Here is a 22,852-nt window from a genome sequence, read left to right as displayed (position 1 = left end):
TCTAAGGAAGAGGAACTCAGAGAAATTTTGTAGATTTATTTATTTCAAAATCAATCTATTTCCTACAAACTGGTTGCTTTTCCAATACTATCACATCACATACATAGTTTATAATGTATAATATCTGTGTTCATATTATGTAATAATAGCTAACACTACTAGTTGAGTAATATATTTTGGCAGGTGCTGTGTTAACCCCATAATCTCTTTTATTCTTTTCAACAAATTTTGGAAGTAGGTCTTATTGTTTAGAATATTTTGTAAGCTAAAAAGTCAGGCTGAGTACCTGTGACTCATACCTGTAATCCTAGCTACTCAGATCTGAAGATCGTGTTTCAAAGCCAGCCTGGGCAGAAAACTATATGAGGCTCTTATCTCCAAAAATACTACTCAGAAAATTCCAAAAGTGGCACTGTGACTTAAGTGGAAGTGCACTAACCTTGGTTCAGGGACAGTGCCTAGGTCCTGAGTTCAAGCCCCATGACACTAATAAATAAATACATACACACATACATACATATATACATAAACAAATTAAGTACATTTTAAAGATAGGTAATTTTCAAAAATGATATAGTATATTATGTACAATAGAGCTTGCATTCAACCCAAAATACAATGGCTACAAAGTCTATGCTTCTAAGAAATATCCTAGAATATTTTATGAAACTGATTTTATGGTAGTGTTCTCTATCAGACATCAGTCTTTAGCAAACTTAAAAATATTGACTTCCAGGAAGACAGTGGAGGAGCAGCAGAGCCCTAGCTAAGCTACTGCCAACATCCCAGTTTTACTACTCCAGAGAAACTTTTATTCCTAGAAAGACAGCCCAAGTATGTTATAACAGTACAGGGATTCTGGCCAGGAAGGAAAAATCGACTTTGCAGGCCTGAAAACACAGATTTGAGCTCCAGGCGACATCCCGCTGCCATGCCAGTGCCAGGACCTGCACAGCGCCCCACACTCTGCACACCTAAAGCACACAGAGGTGACCAGGGAGAAATCCTCCAGAGAGCAGCAGACAGATGCGGATTGCAGGCTGAGCACAGACAGGCTGAAATCACAGAGAAAGCATGAGTACCCCACAAAAGACATTCTCACTTGTACCCACAGAGCAGCTTCTGGAAGGTAGCCCTTCCCCCACTGCCAGAGCAAAGCAACATATTTGACACTGGCAAAGGGTCAGACCAGACAGGAACTAAAGCAGGCCTGGGGAAAGCGAGGACACAGGGGCCATCTTTGAAAAGGGCAAGAGGGACCGACAAGTGAGAGCCATGCCCAGGTGGGAGGCTCTTCCCAGGCCAAGACTCACATACTCACTCAGGTGAACTCAGCCAAAGGAGCCCCAACCTGCCCACTGGAATTTCTAAATTAAAACCAAAAGCAGCAAGCTGCTACCTGTGACATGGAACAATCAGATGGGAGAACAAACAGTCCCCAAGACAGATAAACAGTCCCAACACAGAGGAAGCCCAATTCCCAGCCTGAAACAAGGCTGAACTCCATACCCAGCTTTGCCCAGGAAGCCACCCTGCCCAGGAGGGAGGAACTTACCCCAGGCAATCAACTCTCAGCCATGTAAACCAGGCCAGAGGCTTCTCGCCCTGCTGAGTCCACAGCCTATTCAAAGCCTGGCATTAAAGGCAGCGGCCCCACAGCAGGCGGGAGGAGCCATGGTTGCCAAGACTGTTCACGTTCCCCACCTACAGAGGACACCCAAGTCTTACCTGAAAGCTGTGTGTACCACAGAGCCCCAGGACTTCACGAACAGGGGAGGAGGGTCAAAGCAGACCCACCCCCTGCAAACTGAAAGCAAGTCAAATCAGCCAAGCAGCAAAATAGCCTGCAGACCATCACAAGGAAACCAGAGTTTGTAGAAAGCCCACGCAAACAAGGAAGCCTCCATTATTTCAAACATTTTTTTAAACTTTTTTTTCATTTCTGAGACATCGTTGGTTTTTTGTTTTCAATTTTTATTTCTTTGTTTTATCAGGTTTTTTATTTTTGGTTGTTGGTTTTTCTGTTTGTATGTTTGTTTTTAATTTTTCTCTGTTTTGTGCATTTGTCTTCCAGCATTTTTTCTTTATTTCTCTCTTCACATTCTCTTTCGTTAAAAAATTAAATTCCAATGAATAACACCTCCACTCTTTTCTGCTAACTCTCCATTGTCTATCATTTTAATCTTGTTTTTTTCTACTGATTCTACTCTTCTCCACATTTCCACATCACTGAAACTAAACCAAAATCATCACTCCCCTCCCCCATACATTTTACTCTATTCTCTACACTACCTCTAACTTACCCTCTGGACTTACTTCCAAAACTTCCAGATTCCATTGGTTATTGGATAGAGGGTATCCCTACTCGATCTGAGTGAATCAAAGGGGTTCAAAGAGAAAGCCAGCCAGTCCAAAAAGAACTTAATATAAGAACAAAAATTGCTCATAGGATGGTAACAGTAAATAAGTAACTACTGAATACAGAGCTCAGGATTGGTTGTTATATCGAAATTGTATTCTCTAGGAACACCAAAACTAATTTTATATACCGGTATACAGGGTATCTGTATATAATTGTAAACTTCTAAGATTTACACAACTGTGCTTGGTAAGGTCTGCTTTGGGTCTTAAACGGTGCCCACAGGTGCTTGTAGATTGGCATTCTTAACCCAAATGGGCAGAAGAAACACAAGAAAGATGGCAAACAATGGAGTCTCACCTCCCACTCAAAAAAAGCAGGAAGCAGAGAAGTAAATCAAAGATATAGAAGAGAACCCTCAAAATACTCTACAAAGTCTACTGATAAAAATGATAAATGAAAAGTTTGAATCTCTTCAGTCAACTATTCTAGAGCATGAGGAGGCAAAGCAAAAATTAATAGAGAATTTCATGGCCTCCACAAATAGAAAGATAAACGAACTTCAAGAGTCAAATGGAAAGACAGCTAACCAGCTAAAAGATTTGAGAGACAGCACTCAAAACCAAATTAATGAAGTAAAGAAGTCCATGCAGACCCGAAGAGATAATTATAGCAAGGACATGGAAATCATCAGGAAAGACCAGTCAGAAGGAAAAGAAATTCGAAATCAAGTAGCTAGCCTACAGTCTCAACTAGCTGAAGCAGAGGATTGAATCTCAGGAGCTGAAGATTCCATAGAATCTATGGAGAAAGATAAAAAAAATACAAAACCAATCCAATAGACAAAATAGATCGCTCCAGGATATTCAAGATACAATCAGAAAGCCCAATTTAAGGATAATAGGTTTTGAGGAAAACCTGGAGAGGGAAGTTAATGGAATAGGCAACCTATTTAACAGGGTATTAGCTGAGAACTTCCCAAATATCCAGAAGGATAGGCCTATACAGATACAAGAAGCATTTAGAACCCAAAACCTACCTGAACAGAATAGGACATCCCACCGACGACACATTGTAATTAAAACAGGATCAATAGAGTCCAAGGAAAGTATCCATAAAGCTGTTAGGGAGAAAAAAACAATCACATATAAAGGAAAATCAATCAGAATTACCCCAACTTCTCAGCAGAAACCATGAAAGCAAGGAGAGCCTGGAAAGCGGTATGCCAAACCCTAAATAAAAATGACGACGAACCAAGAATAGTGTACCCAGCTAAACTCTCATTCATAGTCGAAGGTCAAATAAAAGTCTTCCACGGTGAGGTAAAACTGAAACAATGTATCTCCACCAAACCAGCTTTACAAAAAATCCTCAAAGATGTACTATACAGGGAAAATAATCAAGATCCCAATGCAGACAGAGAAATGAACCCAAAATAGAAAACCAGAATATTAGATCAAGAAATAGGAAGACACAACTTTTAACAAGATAGAGATAATGAAAGGAACAAACTATGAGCATTCAAACCTAACTCTCAACATTAATGGAATTAATTCTCCAATCAAACGACATACGCTCATAAGGTGGATGAAAAATCAAGATCCATCTTTTTGCTGCCTACAAGACACACATCTATCCAGCAAAAGTAAACATCTTCTAAAAGTGAAAGGCTGGAATAAAGCCTCTAGGGGCCTAGAAAATGGCCCCCATAAGCAGGCTGGTGTTGCAATCCTAGTATCAGATACAATTGACTTCAAATTAAAAATGGTAAGATGAGACAAAAGCTCTACTAATAAAAACAGCTTGATAGTGGCACCGGAACAGGCCTGAAGACCAATGGAACAGAATTGAAGACCCAGAAATGAACCCACAGAACTACGCCTACTTAATCTTTGATAAAGGAGTTAAAAAAAAACTGTCTAGAAGAGATAGCCTCTTTAACAAATGGTGCTGGCAAAACTGGTTCAACACATGCAACAAACTAAAATTAGATCCTTATACATCACCCTGCACCAAAATCAATTCCAAATGGATTAAAGACCTCGAAATCAAAACAGATACCCTGAAAACACTAAAAGAAGGAGCTGGACAAACACTTGGGATCCTTGGCACAGGACGAAACTTCCTTAACAAAGACCCAGAAATGCTAAAAATCAAAGAAAGGATCGACACATGGGACTACATCAAACTGCACACCTTCTGTAGGGCAAAGAACATAGCTCGCAAGATAAACAGAAAGCCCACAGATTGGGAAAAGATCTTTACTGGCCATACAATGGACAAAGGGCCTCATATCTAAAATATATGCAGAACTAAAAAAATTTACATTCCTCTAGAAGAAAACAGCAAAGAACCAATAGCTGCCTCAATAAGTGGGCTAAGGACTTAAAAAGAGACTTCTCTGATGAGGAAATGAGAATGAACAAGAGACATATGAAAAAGTGCTCTACATAGGATGATGCTAAGTGAAATTAACTCCATGTTATGGAAATGACTGTTGTATCACTGTTGTAATTACTTTCAACATGCGCTGTGAAACCGTAGCTTCTGTCATTGATGATCCACTTGTATCCCCTTCCTCTGGTTGTACCTGCACTATCTCTGTATCTTATCTGAGTACAGTGGAAACCATGTATACTGGTACTAGAACTAGGAAACTGAAAGGGAATACCAAAATTATGAGAAATATGGTAAAAAGACAAACAAATACAAAAACAATACTTGCAAAACTGTTTGGTGTAAATCAACTGAACAGCTCATGGGGCAAAAGAGAAACGGGGAGGGGGAAGGAGAGAATTAGGGAGGAGGTAACAAACAGTACAAGAAATGTACATCAGTTTGACAATAAAAATAAAAAAATAAAAATATATTGCAAACATCAAGCATCATAGTGTGCCATCATCTTTGATTAAACAAACATACTTAGAATTTATTGATTGCTTACTGTGTATCAGCCATCATTGCAGGAACTTTTGTATGTTTTGCATTTTTGTGGCAATAATGGGGCTTGAAATCAGGGTCTCACATGAGATGCTTACTACTGGTACTTTCCTACTTGGAATATATATCCACATCTGGTATTTTTGTTGGTTAATTGGAGATTAAATTCTTGTCTGCCTTATCTGGCTTCAAATTTCAATCCTCAAACTCATCCTCTGGAATAGCTAAGATTACAGAACTGTGTTACTGATACTAGGTTTATATTTTGTATTGTAATGAGAAAAAAATGGCAACAGAAGGAGAAGAATTGAAATAAATATTTCATTATGGCATTATGGACAAATATTTATCCTGGCTTATATATAACATGGATATTAACATACAAATTTCATTCATTATTGTTTCTGAATCTTTCAAAATCTCTTTTCATGACTATAGGTATATTTAAATAGCAATCACACTTGTAATTATAATCTTATAACATAGATGTTAAAAGAAGTCCAATTTCTCATACTAGAAAAATCACAGTTACTAAGCAGAGATTTATAAATAAAAACGTCAACTTTTTTCCAGTATAGTTTATCTTTTGATAAAACAACATTGTGATCATAAATTTACAAGCTGAATTGAAACCCCTTTGTACAACTACTTAAAGATAATAAAGAAGTACCAAATAACCAATAAGGAGGTGATAACGAAATCAACTTACTTTTCTGATAGGAATACCACATAGAAACTGTATCAATGTCAAACCTATTCAGACAATGGCATTAATCCTTTGTTCTGTGTTTTGCTTTGTAGTTTCCTAATGAAAAGGTAATGGTCAATTGGCCAAATGCTATTAAAGTAGTTGGCAGGCAGTGCCATTTGGGAGTTACAGATTTATTTTCTAAAATGGGGACTATTTCATAAAAATTTGGGCCTTAGACTTAAGCCTTTCTCTGAGATGATTTGGTTCAGTGAAGACTTCTTCCATAGAGGTCAAAAGTTGATCACTCAAATGGCCTTGACAAACCTACTAATATCTCTGGAAGGTTGCTCTGACAAAAGATGACACCAATGTCATGCTGTCTAGCCAATTTAAGGACAGCTGGCTGTTAACATAATTGTTCCAAGATAGAAATATGGAATTACATAAAGTCACAGTCTCCTGAAGCAGTTATTACTGAAGTGCATTTATTTCAGTTTAAAAATGCCTTAGATATTCACTGACTCTGACAGTATGATAAAAACTAGCTAAGATAGTATACCCAACACCAATTACATTAGATAATGAAGTGTATGAATTTTCATCCAGCATGTTCCTAATCACTGCATTCAGTGTACATACACAGAAGCAGTTACTATAAAAGTATCTATCCTATATTCTTTCTTGTTAAAAAATATATAGACTCCAAGTTCATAGTGTAGGAATACTGATCAGGTCACAAACCTTTATGAGCAATGTGTCTACTGATATGATGAATTGCTTCATTTGAACTAATGTATGCCAAATAAATTTCAAATGCTAATGACATAATTTTGATTTTGTTTATAACTTTAGTAATAGTAAGTTTAGTATTATCATGACTGATTTTATGATAATATTTATTTTTATCAGTCATTTTTATTTTATAACTGTCAGATGGTTGGACAAATGACTCATTAGAGTTCCAGCCAGAGAGGTGTCAGGTACTGAGTGTGAGTCATGGTCTCCGATAAAAGAAAAACAAAAACTGACCCAGAATGTTGTACTAACTCATGAAAAGTCTTTAAATGATTTTTTTTGTTATATTTAAAGTAAAGAAGTCATCCTTGTTATATGTCTGAATCATCGTTTCAGATAGAAAATAGGTTATATGACATGAACTATCACTTCATCCACTTTTGATAATTCTAAAGAGTAACAGGGAGATTAGTAATGAAAATCATTCTTTCTCCTGGACCTAGACATGTTGCTTGAATGTGGTAATTTTTGTACTGGGACTACTCAATAACTTTTCAATAATGACCATCCTGAGACATGTGGCATTGAATTATCTGAGGGTAAGAAGGAAATTGACTATAGACTTAGAATTTGGGAAAAGTTTCAGTCATCTTACAACACACACATTTCTTTTCTTTTCTGTTACTTTTACCATGATTACATAAGTTAGTAACAGATGACTTTTTCCCCTAGCAAAAAAATGCTTTGATAATGCTCTGTGGTCCACAGAAACGAGTATAATAGAAAGAGATGTTACATGAATTATTACCAGTAACATAAGGCAGCTAAGAGGAATGCTCAAGTTGTATCAGCCTCCTTACTGTAAAGATCTTAGACAAGCTCAGATAGATATAAAGGAGAAATAGAAAAATTATAACTACAGCCACAAATTTCAGAATGAATAGAGGCCCAAGTTAAGAAGTTGATGTTAATTTCTAATTATAATATGATATAGTGACTGGGTTTATATTACATATTCATTCATTGGAACTTAATGAGATTATTATAGCATATGCCATTACACAGGAAAAGTCAATTAGATTTATGGCCAATGAGCTAATCAGATCAACAATGATACACTGACATATGATATAACATTAAAAATAGTTAACTAAACCTAAGCTTAGTGAATACACACTGCCTTTCTTGTAGTCATTGGTGTTGAGCACTGAGCTTCCTAATATGTCACTTTCCTATAGCTATTATAATTGATAGGGTAAAGCCCCTCCAAAAATGTCTATGTTGAAATAATCTCAGTACTGTGTGACCTGACATGACAAAAGAGAATTAAGGTTTCAAGCAGAATTTAAGTTACTGATCTGTTGACTTAAAAATGGGGAGTTTACATAAAAATCCACTAGTGGATTTATGGCTCAGGTAGAAAAGCTCTAGCTCTGTGAACAAAAGCTAAGGGATGATACATAGGCCCTGAGTTCATCCTCATGATAAGCAGAAAAAAATGTTCCTGCCATTGTTATGTAATTTTAAAAATTCTCATAAATTTCAACAGAAATCATGTCAGAATTTCTTGCCTGTTGTGATTCATTCCAATGGCAAGAAGGTGAAGAGAAAATGGGATATAAATTCCACAAAAGGGGTCTCATGGCTGTATCCTGTATCATGTCCTTTGTAATAAGCAGGATGCCTGGCATGGTTTGAATTAAAATCAAATGAATGAATAAAGGAATGGAAAAAATATATCAATCATAAAATGTACAACTAGAAGACAGGTTAAAGGTCAATATCCTCATATGAAGTTCTAGATGAATCATAAAAATAAATACTGTTGAAGTAAAAATCAAAGCAGAGATTTCTTCAATGATTTTTCTTCTGTAAGACTGAGTCCTCATGTCTATTTTTAACTTTATTTCAATTTTGAGATTACAGAGAACAATATATTCATAATGTGTTTACTTTTAAATATTAATTCTGGAAAATACATGTTGAGATATCTAACTAGACATTTCTTTTTATTTAAAATTTATTTGCGTGGGGCTGGGAATATGGCCTAGTGGCAAGAGTGCTTGCCTCATATATATGAAATCCTGGGTTTGACTCCCCAGCACCACATATATAGAAAATGGCCAGTAGTGGTGCTGTGGCTCTAATGGCAGAGTGCTAGCCTTGAGCAAAAAGAAGTCAGGGACAGTGCTCAGGCCCTGAGTCCAAGGCCCAGGCCTGGCAAAAATTACTAAATAAATAAATAAAATTTATTTGCTTTTGCTTTGTACAAGGCCTGATGCAGTTACAAGGAAGGCCTCTTGAAGAAGGTATCACTCAACATGGGACTTCAAAGATGAAAAAAAGGAAGGAGGAAAATAGAAAATGCATACACATGAAGAAATGGACAGTTGTAGGAAGGGATAAGATATTGGTGTATTATCCACAAAGGAAGCAGTGGGTGAGGTGGTGAGATGTCCTGGGGGGTAGATTCCAGAGAACGTTAATGACTACGGTGAAGAGTTTACATTTTTGGTCGTGGTGGTGGTCTGTTTATGCCTGCATGAATGTATGTGTTTATGCTTGCAGAGCACAGCTAATTTATATCCCATGTATAAATAACATCGTACAGTATTTCAGCATTTGTCTCAGTGTCTGAGTTACTTCACCTAGCATAAATCTTCCAGGTTTAGCCATGCTGTTGCCAATGGATGGATTTCCTTGAATTTTATCACTGGAAAATAGTTCTTTCTCTGGGTGTGTATATATTCATACATGCATATAAGTGTGTGGTGGCCCATGACTGTAATCCTAGCTACTCAGAAGGCTGAGATCTGAGAATCACAGTCCAATTGAACTAACAAAACCCAGAAGCCAGAAGTGTTTCTGTGGCACAAGTGGTAGAGTGGTATTCTTGAGAAAAAGAAGCTCAGAAACAGTGTCCATGCCCTGAGTTCAATCCCCAGGACTGGTAAACCAAAAAAAGAGAGGGTAATTTAAAGATAAAATGGGAAGTCTCTCCATAAATTGGTAGCAATTGTTAGACATTCAGAACTTTTTTTAAGCATCCATTATAATCTTAGCAATATGTGTTCCAATTATATTAATCTGTGATTTTCAAATGCAAACTTTTGTAGCATTTCTTATACTTTCCCTATTCTATCTGGATAACAACAATCAATTTTGAGTAAGAAGTGTGACTATTTTTCCCATGGACATATAAATGGTTTTGTGTGATAAGTAGACAGGAATAGCACTAAAGAATTTCAACCAAAGATTAGTAGCAATTACTGCTGAAATCTATTTCCAGCTTACTTCTGGCTGTCTGAAGAATAGAAAGAAGTAATTAGTTATACACTCTTTCACCTTTCCTACCCTAAGACTACATTATATGCCTTCTTTCACTGATAAGACATTGGTACCTGGGCTGGGAATATGGCCTGGTGGCAAGAGTGCTTGCCTCCTATACATGAGGCCCTGGGTTCAATTCCTCAGCACCACATATACAGAAAATGGCCAGAAGGGGCGCTGTGGATCAAGTGGCAGTGTGATAGCCTTGAGCAAAAAGAAACCAAGGACAGTGCTCAGGCCCTGAGTTCACGGCCTAGGACTGGCCAAAAAAAAAAAAAAAAAAAAAAAAGGCATTGGTACCTGAGAAATCAATAATGCATGATTATTACTGGGAAATCACTGTCTGGCCTTTGAATAATTGTAAGGTAGCAAGACCTGAGGTTTGATGGGAAATGATACATTAAGAGCAGTCATGCCATTATTTTTATTAGAATTTTTAAAAATCTAGAAGTGTAATAGTTATCTTTTTACCTGAGAATATATTAATAACATTGATAGACTCACTCATTAATGAGGTGCTGAATTTCCAATTTGCCTATGGACTTGATATCATACCATAGTGTAATTCTAAGCTTGTTTTGACTGATATGAATTTAAAATATATGGACACTAATTTTTAGATGTGATTGTTGTTTTTTGAAATTTTATTGTTTGTTTTGGCTAATTAAGTTTATATTATAGGTGATTTGAAATGTAAACAAATTTATTGGATATCAAGTAATTTTTTTCTTATTTATTGTCAAAGTGATGTACAGAGAGGTTACAGTTTCATATGTAAGGCCTTGGGTACATTTCTTGTACTGTTTGTTACCTCCTCCCTCATTCCCCCCCTCCCCTCCCCCTTTCCCTCTTCCCCCCATGAGTTGTTCAATTGGTTTACACCAAATAGTTTTGCAAGCAGTGCTTTTGGAGTCATTTGTCTTTTTATCCTTTGTCTCTTTATTTTGATATTCCCTTTCACTTCCCTAGTTCTAATACCAGTATAGACACTTGCATAAAACACCCTTAAAACCCATCTCAGAAGAACTCAGTCTCTTTCCAATTCATGACAACACACTTTTGCAAGGCTTTGTTGTGTGTTTTCTTGTTTTAAAGATCTAACAAATTCTTATCTTGATTATACTGGCATTCAATCTTAGTTATCAACACAGCAGTCAGGAGAGCAGGTGGGGGAAATCTCTAACACTAACCATCTCTTGGCTTTGGAAAAATAATTCTCACGAGCTTCTTTCAGCACATAGGCAGTGTCAAATATTACTGAAGAAAGGTGAGGTAGGAGTGAGCATGGTGACACACCTGAAACTTCAGCTACCCAGGAGCCAAAGAGGGGGGCACCATGTCCTGAAGCTGGTCAAGTCAAGAGGATAAGATGTCATTTGGAAAATAAATTAAAAGAAAAGTACTGGGGCATGTTTCATGTGATAGAATGCTTGCTCAACACATGTGAGTACCTGAGTTTAAATCCCGGTACCACCAAAAACAATTCCTACCTGTATTTCTATGGGATATATTACAAGAAGGACTAAAGTCAATATCCTCAGTGGGATTAATCAGACATCCTCATTGCAAGCTTCAGAGGTTCCATGCTTTCCCCACAATGGTCTTAATTTCTTAAACACTCAAACACATTTAGAGTTTTTAAACCACAATAATTGTACATACAGTTTTCCATGTAAGCTATTCCTTCTCTTCAATTATAAAAGATAAGAGCTTCTAAGAAAGCAATCTCAGTGTCCCTCTGTATTCTGTTATTCTCTAACACTTTATTGAGGGTTATTAGGATAGTTTTATTAATGTTTCAGATGGTATTACACAATTTATCATTAACTAACCAGTTCTGCTATTTTTGTAAAGTGTTTGCTCCATACTTTTCAAATACCTGCATTATGGTACGTGTTAGAGAATTCAATGGGACATTTAAGTAAGACTTGGTAAAGTGTTCAGCAACTGAGTCACCATCCTATACCTACAAAGCATTTGGTATTTTATCTACTAAGAAGGTGGGTAAATCAGTTCCAAAACTAGTCTTACCATATGCTTTTTTGAATGACTCTTGGTTGCCCTTATGTGCATGTACTTTGAGAAACAAAGACCAAAACACCATTATACATGAAAAAAATTTCTAAGACAAATGTGAGGTAAAGTAGAGATAGATCTAGAGATAGATGGGAGACATCAGGTCCAAAGTGATGGGAAAAGACTAAAAGAAGGAAGTCAGGTAGAAAAAAACCATTTTCAACTGAAGTTCTCATCTAAAAGTGTAGCCAAGGTTATCTGAGTATACTTAAGAAAGTACATCCCCATCCTAGGTGCTTCATCTTGTCCGGGTACAGTATTTCCCCTATGCTAAGTCACTGGGTATAAGCAGATGGTGGAAGGTATGGATCCAGTAAAATGTGGATTTCAGAGTAAAATGGTTTTGTCCTTTAGTCAATTAGATTTTCTGTACTGGGAAACTTTCAGGATAGTTTCTTAAGGCTGCTACTCCTTATTGGAAGAGACTATGCAGAGTAGGTAATATAAAAGAGAGAAAACTCATTGCAAGCTATCTGTGGTCTAGCTATTCCAAAGTAATGTTCAAAAAATGTCAAAATTGGTGGCTCACGCCTGTAATCCTAGCTAATCAGGAGGCTGAAATCTGAGAGTTGCGGTTCCTAAGCAGGAAACTCTTTGAGACTCTTATCTCTAATTAACTACCAAAAACCTGAAAGTAGAGCTAAATTCTAATGGTTGAATGAGAGCTATGAGTAAACAAGTTCAGAAATAGTGCCCAGGCTGAAGTTCAAACCCCAGGCCTGGCACAAAAAAGGTCAAGATAGTTAAATAAGTCTAATTATTAAGTACAATGGGAATTGAAATCACTGTGTTAGAATATTATGGGGAGGCTAGAGTGAAAGTCAGAAGGAAAAATATTGATATGAACTTAATATTGATGAAAATAATGGAAAAGTATAGAGCGTTTGGCTTCCAGACATGAAGTCAAATTCACTGGGAAAGATATTTAAGGATTCAAGTTTAAGAAGTGGCATAAATGTATTTGAAAATTTTGACCTATCATAAAGTAAATGTAGATACAAACAAGATAAAGTGATAAATGAACTAGAATAACAAATTCATATTTCAGTTTTTTAAAGGGACACGTTTATTAAAGAATACTTTTTGTGTTTTAGTTGGGATTTACAAACACACAACAAGAACCAGAAAACAGAAAAAGAAATGGAAAAAAAGATGGAAAAATGAGAGATGAAGTACGTAGAGAGAAGACAAATAATGAAAATGTTAATGAATTCATACTAAACATAAATGCTATACAGACATGGTGCCAAGACATTCACAGACATTACTTCTTTCAGTACCAAGGTAACTTTTTCGAATGAGTATTATCAATTGTAAGTGAGGAAATTAACTCTCAAACAGGTAGTATGACTTTTTCTAAAGTGATACTGTAAAACACCAAGAGTCAAGATTTTGTTGGCATTACTGACGTTGAACTTAGGGATAAGTATACAATGTGAGTTCTGCCCTTAAATTTTTTTGCTGTATTTGTGTTACTTTTTGTTGTTTTTTTTTTTTTTCAAATATGGTCCTATGTTCATGTCCTGATCATCCTTGGCCTGATTTCCAATTTATTCTTCCAAGAGACGTGCACCCTAACATGCCTAGACTTTTGTTGCTTGAAATAGAGGTTTTCACAAACTTTTTGTGCAGCTTGTTTTTCACCCAGAGTCTTCCAAATCTTTACCTCCTCTATAGCTAAGATTATAGACATATGCCCTCATATACAGCCAGCATCAAGAACTAAATGCAGTTTTTTTATCTGAAAATAATGAGGAGCATGGGGATGGAAGTTTAGATAGAAACAAGTTACCTGAGAAATGAAAGGCTGTTATTCCTAAATTCAAAACATTTCAATGTCTTCTCATTCCACTCAGATTAAAAACCATAGTTCTTACAGTAGATTTATAATGCCATGTACAATCTGATGCTCTCCAGCCATCTTCTTCCCCCTCTAAAATCTCTCTAAACTCATCCCGTACTTGACAGATTATCATATGATTGCCTTCAGGCCAAATTCATTCTAGCCTGTTTTAGCACAACCTGTTAATTAAGAATAGTTTTTCCATTTTAAAGTGATTGGAAGCAAACACAAAATACAGTTTAGTGACATTTGCAACAATGTAACATTCAAATTTCACTGTCAATCAATACAGTTTTATTGGAACACATCTACTTTTATTCATTTTCATGTTGTCTATGGCCAATTTCAAGCCACAATGGCAGAACTGGATAGTGACAAACACTGGATGACCACCAGATGAAAATGTTTCCTCTATAGGCTCTTTACAAGAAACAGTTGTTCACCATGATAGATGTTTCTTCATAGTACTACTTAGCACTAACAGCAATGACTATTCCTGTAACATTACTGCCTTGAGGCTCATGGCAGTGGTACCTGCTCAGCTTGGATATTTTTGCAGCTGCATAGATGTCAGGAAAACCTCCCTCCTCACCTCTATTTAGGACTTTGTTTAAAAGTCACCTGGTTATTGAAGCCAAACTTCCTGACTATGTTATATAAAATGGAAATTGTATATGAATGCATTCACTTCCACTGACTCTTGCTCAGCCCTATTTTTTCATGGTACTCTCATGCCCTCAAACATTAGCAATAAACTTATGTTTGTCATTGATACATTTCTATTACTAGGGTGTGAACACCTGAAAGCAGGCATCTTTGTTTTGTTAATAATACATCCCACCCTCTAGAAGACCAGATCCCACATTATAAGTGCTCAATCAATATTTCATCAAGATAGAGGAAATGAAACTGGCAAGGATGGTTTCACTCAGCAATATTACCTAAGATATAATGAGAAAAGGTCTTACTGGTACTTGAATGGAGCTTGTATAGAGAGAAGCCTGAACAATGTATATTTGCCTAGGTAAAATAAGGACACTCAAATTAACTTGGGACAATAGACACCAGGAAATAAATATTCCAAGATAGGAAAGCAACTGGAAATGGAAAGTGAAAGACATTAAACTTCACTGTCCAGCCATAGGTTTATTATGTCTTTTGGAACATGTGAATTTGAATTTGACTAATCACTGTGAACAATTTTTTCCACAATTTTTTAATTTTATTAAAAGTTATTTAAAGTGATACATAAAAACATAAAATTTGCACATTTTATAGGGCAACATGTGGTTTTTTCAATGCATATGTACTTGTGAATTACTATACCACTGTAAATCTATTTATCTCTTCAAGCAATCATTTTATCTTCATTATAAAAACATTCAACATACTTTCTTGCAGCTATTTGAAATCATAATTATCTTTAGTCATACTACTATACAAACTGCACACTGCAAATTCCTTCTTTTATCTAACTATAATTAAATACTCATTGACCAACCTTTCTTTGACCCTCTTCTTACTGATGTCCTCAGCCTCTGGCAAGTACTCTTGAGGTCTATCATATTAAACTTGTGTATTTCACATGTGCAGAAGAGTATGGGCACTCATCTTTCTCTACCTGACTTATTTCATGTAACATGATTTCCAGTTCCACCCCCATTGCTGCAAATTACAGCATTAATCCTTTCTTTTGACTGAAAATCATTTCATGTGTGTGAGTGTGTGTATGTGTGTGTCTGTGTGTGTGTATCTCACATTTGCTTTAACTATCTTCAGTTGATGGACATTTAGGTTATTTACATATCTTGACTATTGTGAAGAGTGTTACAGTAGATATAGAAATGCACATGTCTCTTAAATATATTTATTCCATTTCTCGTGGGTTACTTAGGAGTAAGAGTTCTGGGTTATAAAGAAGATCTATTCTTAATTTTTTTTACAAAAGTCTGTTACTTTCCTTAATGTGTGTAATAGTGTACAGTCCCACAAATAATATGCAATTTTTAGCTTCTTTCCATACCTTTCTTTTCCTACTAACAATACACTGGAGTAAGGTGACATCAGCTCCTTGTAAAATTGTCTATTGTATACAAATATTTCACCCATACTGTAAATTATTCTAAGATGACTAGATTTTATAAACTGATTTGTCAAGCTTTACTTCTGATTCCTTTCCTTTAGTGTTTTTGTCCAAATTATCCTTGTTCATTCCAATATACTATACTGGGATGTTTCTCCTATGTTTTTCCTATAGTAGTCTCATAGTTCCTAGCTTTTAAATGTAACTCTTTAATCCATTTAATTTACTTCATATAGTTGAGTTTTATAATGAGTAATATACAGGATCAATTTTCATTTTTATACATATGGATATCCAATTTTTCCAGCACCATTTATTGAAAAGATTGCCATTTCTATAATGTTGCCTCAGCACCTTTACTAAAAATGAGTTGGTTGTAGATACATGGGTTAACTTCTAGGATTTCTATTCATTGTTCTCTGTATCAGTAAACTAGTTTTATAAAGAAAAGAAATAACTCGTTCTGGTCATATTTTTAGACCACATTGGATTTGCTCATATTTAAACAGCTTTGTTTATGTTGGAGTAGAAGTGTGGGAAGGTGGATTTTTTTATGTTTCTACTGGTAGTTTAGATGGTCTTGAAGCAAATAAATCTTTTAAATCTCTAAGCCTCACTTTTCTCATCTATGAAAGTGGAATATAAATATCTAATTGTTACTGTGTAGTTACTATGAAGTTACTGTGGAGTGTTACTGTGAAGTTAAGATGAAATCATTACAAAGCTTTGGATATATGTTAGTGGGTATATTTAGAAGACTGGGTACAAATCTTGAATCTGCCACTTGGCTATATGACCATAGGTAAAAAGTCTCCAATTAAATGGCACCTACATTTACTTTTTTGTTTTGTTTTGTTTTTCTGGGACAGAGTCATACTATGTGCCAGTCTGGCTTTGTACTCATTATGTACCCCCAATACACTATTTATTTATAAAGTCGATATAATTTGAATGTCTCTAAAATACTGCATGTTCAAATTCTATTCACATTGTGAGGTATTTAAATAATCAAAATGTGGACCAGACAATTGTAGGGCATGTAATCACAGCTACCTATGACACGAAGAGTATGGTTACAGGGTAGCCCAGAGCAAAAAAAAAAAAATATTGAGACCCTAAATCAATAGGGTATGATGGTTTACTTTAGTGACTCCCAACTATGTGAAAAGCCTCAATAGGAGAATTGAAGTCTGAGGCCAGCTCTGAGCAAAATTTCAAGACCTTATGAGAAATCAAATCAAAACATAAACCTATTAATGGTATTTCAAGTTTGGGCTTTCTTATTATATAGCATCCTTAGGGAGAAATCTTATATAGAGTGAATACTTGTGGCTTTATAAGGACAGGGAGATGGAATAGACAAAAACAGATGTACATGGGTATTTCCCGTTTTGTCATATAATCATGCATTGTGCTAGTTCAGTACTCTGCCTAGCAGGTCATCATCATATGTGACTCATTGACTCTCAAACAAACTCCTTTTTCTTATAAAGCTAGCCTTCCTCAGGTATTTTATTAGAGAGATGAAATGCTGACTAATGCTCTACCACTGCTCAAGCAGAAATATACTTCAGATGTTTTAAAATAGTATTGAACTATGGGGCTGGGAATATGGCCTAGTGGCAAGAGTGCTTGTCTCATTATACGTGAAGCCCTAGGTGCGATTTCTCAGCACCACATATATAGAAAAGGCCAGAAGTGGCACTATGGCTCAAGTGGCAGAGTGCTAGCCTTGAGCAAAAAGAAGCCAGGGACAGTGCTCAGGCCCTGAGTTCAAGCCCCAGGACTGGCAAAAAAAAAATTAGTATTGAACCAGGAGTCAGAAGAAATCCGAGTTTGGGGGTCTTAGCCCTTTTATTCATTAGTCTCGCAATCTTTTGCATGTTACCAGTCTCTGAACTGGCTTCTGTGTTTATAGAAAGAAGCAATTATCCTTGCTCTAAAAGCAAATGCAGTGTTTGTGAAAACACTTCTCATGTTAGTGTTCACATTATTAATGAAGTACATAATCTTGAGAAAAACAGATAATAAAAAAGAAAGTAACAGGGCTGGGGATATGGCCTAGTGGATAGAGTGCCTGCCTCGTATTCATGAGGCCCTGGGTTCAATTCCCCAGCACCACATATACAGAAAATGGCCAGAAGTGCGCTGTGGCTCAAGTGGCAGAGTGCTAGCCTTGAGCAAAAAGAAGCCAGGGACAGTGCTCAGGCCCTGAGTCCAAGCCCCAGGACTGGCCAAAAAAAAAAAAAAAAAAAAAAAAGAAAGTAACAAAACTTTCATGTTATTTCAGCAAAATATACTATAAATGCTTTTTTAATTTAAATCTTTCAGATACTAAAGCATTGAAATTAAAAGTTGTTCTTTTTAGGGCTGGGAATATGGCCTAGTGGCAAGAGTGCTTGCCTCGTATACCTGAAGCTCTGGGTTCGATTCCTTAGTACCACAAATACAGAAAATGGCCAGAAGTGGCGCTGTGGCTCAAGTGGCAGAGTGTTAGCCTTGAGCAAAAAGAAGCCAAGGACAGTGCTCAGGCCCTGAGTCCAAGGCCCAGGACTGGCCAAAAAAAAAAAAAGAGTTGTTCTTTTTAAACCACTATTTACAAAACTTAGTTCTGGTTCCCCAACACCCCTGAGGAATAAGCTGTTGCAAAAATAAAATGAAGTTTCAAGCCTTTATTCTAAAAGTCACATTTAAATAACAGAGACTAAAGGAAAGAAAATAAAAGTAAACACACACACACACACATGCTCACGTGTACACAAACACACACACACTTCTGTGGAACTAATGCAAGTGAAAAGTGGTTTCTACATTTGATGTGAAACAAAAACAAATTTGAACAGGAAGGGGTAGGAATCAAGCCTAGGTGCCTCTGGCTGTTTTTCCTCTTTTCAGTGTGACTGAACCAAGTAAGTTTTATTCTCCAGCACCTTGACACCTTTGAGTTTAAACCAGTCTACCATGAGCTTGTGGACCACACAAAATGTCTGTAGGCACTTTTCTTATGCAACACATTGTCTGTTTCTTTTTTCCTTTCTTGACCATAAAAAAGTCTCCCAAGTGACACTCTTACAATAGGCCTCTTTTCATACATAAAAGTCACAATCTCCTCCATCCAGGAGAACAGAATTCATATGAAATTAAATTGTATCCTGTAGAAGGATTAGTTGTTAAGCCATGCAAACACAGGGACACATTTTCCTCAAAGCACTCGAAGCCTGCTGTCAGTTTCTTAGATTGCGCCAATCATTTTTTTTTTTCCTGAGGCTTGGCTGAAGCCTACTATTATTGGTGTGCATTGTCAGGTATCTGACAGATGTCATCCTGCCCTTTCTGTGTAACAATATTTCTTGTACCTTCTGGGTATTTTGTCTCTGGCATTTTTCTTCAGTAATGTCTCATTTCCTTGCAAGGCCCCATTTCTGAAAACTATATTTCTGATCAGTTTCCATCTCTGGAAACACAGTACAGGAAGAGTGACCAGGTGATTGATTCTCTGACTGAACTTGACAAGGAAGGCCATGTTTGGAATAGGAAGAACAGTAATTCTGGTTCACTTTACAAGTAGTTCCTCATCAATAAGGAAAATGAGTTAAGTTTCTGTGATTGGCTTTCTCAGGTCCACTTCCTGTAGTAATAAGATGGAAGTAGTCTCTGTCAATTCCAAACAACTGTGTTGTCCTGGGACAAAGATTTGCCAGCCAACATTTTTAAATCTAGGCTCTTTTTGGCTGCTGTAAGTAGAAATTTGTATTTAAATGATGGCATTGCTATCATTTTCCTTGTTGTTGTTGTTGTTGTTTTTTTGTATCTACATGAGTATTTTAATGGGAAATTTAGTGATAGTACAGTTACCAATTGCTGTTGTGCCATGTTAAGCTAGCATAGCAATTATTAAATGCTGCTCTCCCAGTATTTACCTTTTAGAAATTATGGTGCTTATTAGTAGCCATCCTGTATTTCCCCTGAGGTAATGTTTTCACTTTTAAACTGAATTGATCCTGTCATGTGAGCAGCTGCATACTGGTGGAATGCCATCCTCAGCAACTTTCATTTACCATGGAGAGTATCATCACTTGCTTAAGACTGAATACAAAGGATATTGGGATTTAGGTTCAGTAATTGGAATTCGTTCTTATGAAACCCATGAAAATAGGCACCCTGTTTTTGTTTCTCATCACTGTTTGGTCTGCATTAGCATAATGCATCACAGATGATTCACACTCCATAAATATGCCAAAGGAATTCTTTCTGATTTTGCAAAGTGTATCTGAAGCTTAAAGAAATTGTGAAAATTATATGTGATGCTAGGGAAAAAATATAGACAGCAAAAGAAATTCTTATTAAATGGCTTCTCTGGAAAGTTTAGGTCCGTAAACTATAGGCCAAAAACACAGAATTAGGTAAATTGACAGTTTCTCTTTAGCTTAGAATATTCATTCTTTTAAAAAGTTTATTGCTGTGATGTAAGTCCTGCCTCAGCCTACACTGCCCTATAAAGCAAGCCTGAAACAAGGGCTTTGTGAAGAAGTTTATTTTTAGAAATGATGGCATAGAAGACCATGATTCTGAAACAAGTGAAGCAGGGTACCTTATTTCAATGAAAAGAGGAAAAAATACACAGAACAACCTTCATTTGTTAAATTTTGTGTTTCTGTAATTGGGAATAGTTGAGGAAATGGAGCATGTAAGAATAGTTAAGTTACAACTGACAAAAGTTGTTTTTGATTAGAAAATAACATTGGTTATGAGGACAAGCAAACACGTGGACAAAAATGAACAGTAATTAAATTTCCTTACTAGAACTTGTCATTCCACATTGATTTCACCTTCACTTCATCTCTTCTCCTCCTCCGAACTCCTTTGTTCTTGAGCACTCACGCACATAGGTTTTTGTGGGGACTAGGAGAATAAAAATAGAAAACAGATTAAGTTTGCATTAAGATGATCAGTGCTTGACTTCCATTCAGTCAGCTTGAGATTTGGTCTGTCGCTATTTTAATCCTTAAATTGGTCCTTTAATTTTTAAAAGATAAATGGCATTATATACAACTGAGGTTTACAGCAAAGTTTTAAAAGCAAACATGACGGGTTTGTTCTGTTATTATATATGCATATATATGTATGTATGAACATATATATGCATATATAATAAGGCATGGATGAATTTTCAAAACTTTTTCCAGACTTTAGACAGTCTATTTTTATTATTTTCAACAGAGTCTTTTGAATGATATTTAAAATTTCAACAATTTTGGGCTGGGGATATGGCCTAGTGGCGAGAGAGCTTGCCTCATATACATGAGGCCCTGGGTTCAATTCCCCAGCACCACATATACAGAAAACGGCCAGAAGTGGCGCTGTGGCTCAAGTGGCAGAGTGCTAGCCTTGAGCAAAAAAGGAAGCCAGGGACAGTGCTCAGGCCCTGAGTCCAAGGCCCAGGACTGGCCAAAAAAAAAAAAAAAAAAAAAAAAAACAACAACAACAACAAAATTTCAACAATTTAGTTCAACAAACTTTTAATAAGAGCCTACTCTGATCTGGAGGGAAAGAAGATGAATAAAACATAGTGTCTGTTCTTTAGGGAATATAGATGAGCAAATAACCATACAACTGTGAATGTGTTGTGAAGCAGGAAAGAAAGAAGGTGTATTTGGAAGTTTCTAAATTGTGGATGGTAATGACATTACGATATGAGCAAATTGAATAATTTTTTAACACATGATACTGTGATTCATTTTGGACTTCATCACTCAGGTGCTTAGAAGACAGGAAAGGTTCTCTGACTAGTTAGTACTGGTAGATACAGGCTTATTTCTAATTTAACAGAAAAATAGATGACAGATGCTTATGAAAACACTGGTACATACATAATAATTTCAGTTTTTTTGATGTGGGTAAATGTATTCAGAGAGCTTATTTAAAACAGGAAAAAAGTCCGAAGATGGAAACTTTAAGAGAATGGTAACATTTATAGAGCAGTTAGACAAGTAACAATAAGTGAATGAGAACAGTGAATCTATCATAATCCTAAGAAGAATCATTTTATAAACATCAAGAAAAGAAAGTTTTTTTATGAGAGTAAATAGTGGAAATCTCAATGAGAAGGATAAAGTAGGGAAAGGAATGAAAAGAAACATTTTTAAGCTTGGTCTAGTTTTTGTAAAGTTATGAAAATGGCAGGTAAATTATTGTGTGTTGAAAGGACTAGGATCTCAGCTTCTTTTTACAAAGTGTAATGGTAAGAAATGGTTGAAGAAAACCATTTTTCTTGCTATTGTTTATTGCATCGTCTTAGGGTAAATAATATTTGCTCGGTGGGAAAAAGGAAGAGCAAAAAATTGGTTTTGTAATATGTAGGAATGGATGATATAAGGAGATAAAGAAGAAGGAAGAATTTTTTCTTGGTAAGACAGGGAAAGATTGATGATTGAGAAAGGTGAGGAGGTAGGATTTTCAGTGAAAGTAGAAATCATAAGAAGCAGAGAGAAAGGAGTGTTAGCATGAGCTTTCTGTAGTATGAGGTAGGCATAAACTAATAATTGAACCTTCTAAATAGCATTACATGTTTTATTATTTTCTAAAGCTCAGTGACCTAATTTATAGGTAAATTCTTATTAATAAAAGATAGAAGACTGGGGCATAGATCATTGGGAGAGCACCTGCTTAGTATGTGCAAGGTCCTGGGTTCAACCTCAGTGCCAGAAAAAGAAAGTCAACGCATGCATGGGAGGGGATCAAGAAAACTGTTGGCCTTGCCTCAATAAGAAAAGTCTATTTTAAAAAAGGCAAACT

At 36.1% G+C, this 22,852-nt stretch overlaps 1 pseudogene; it reads left to right on the top strand.

Annotated features, from left to right (window-relative positions):
* Positions 1–19,625, top strand: part of LOC125343031 — a 92,348-nt pseudogene extending 72,723 nt beyond the window's left edge.
* The last annotated feature ends 3,227 nt before the right edge of the window (positions 19,626–22,852 follow it).

Source organism: Perognathus longimembris, chromosome 28 (genome assembly GCF_023159225.1).
Source record: "Perognathus longimembris pacificus isolate PPM17 chromosome 28, ASM2315922v1, whole genome shotgun sequence".
Classification (NCBI taxonomy): Eukaryota; Metazoa; Chordata; class Mammalia; order Rodentia; family Heteromyidae; genus Perognathus; species Perognathus longimembris.
This window is presented reverse-complemented; position numbering and strand designations above follow the sequence as displayed.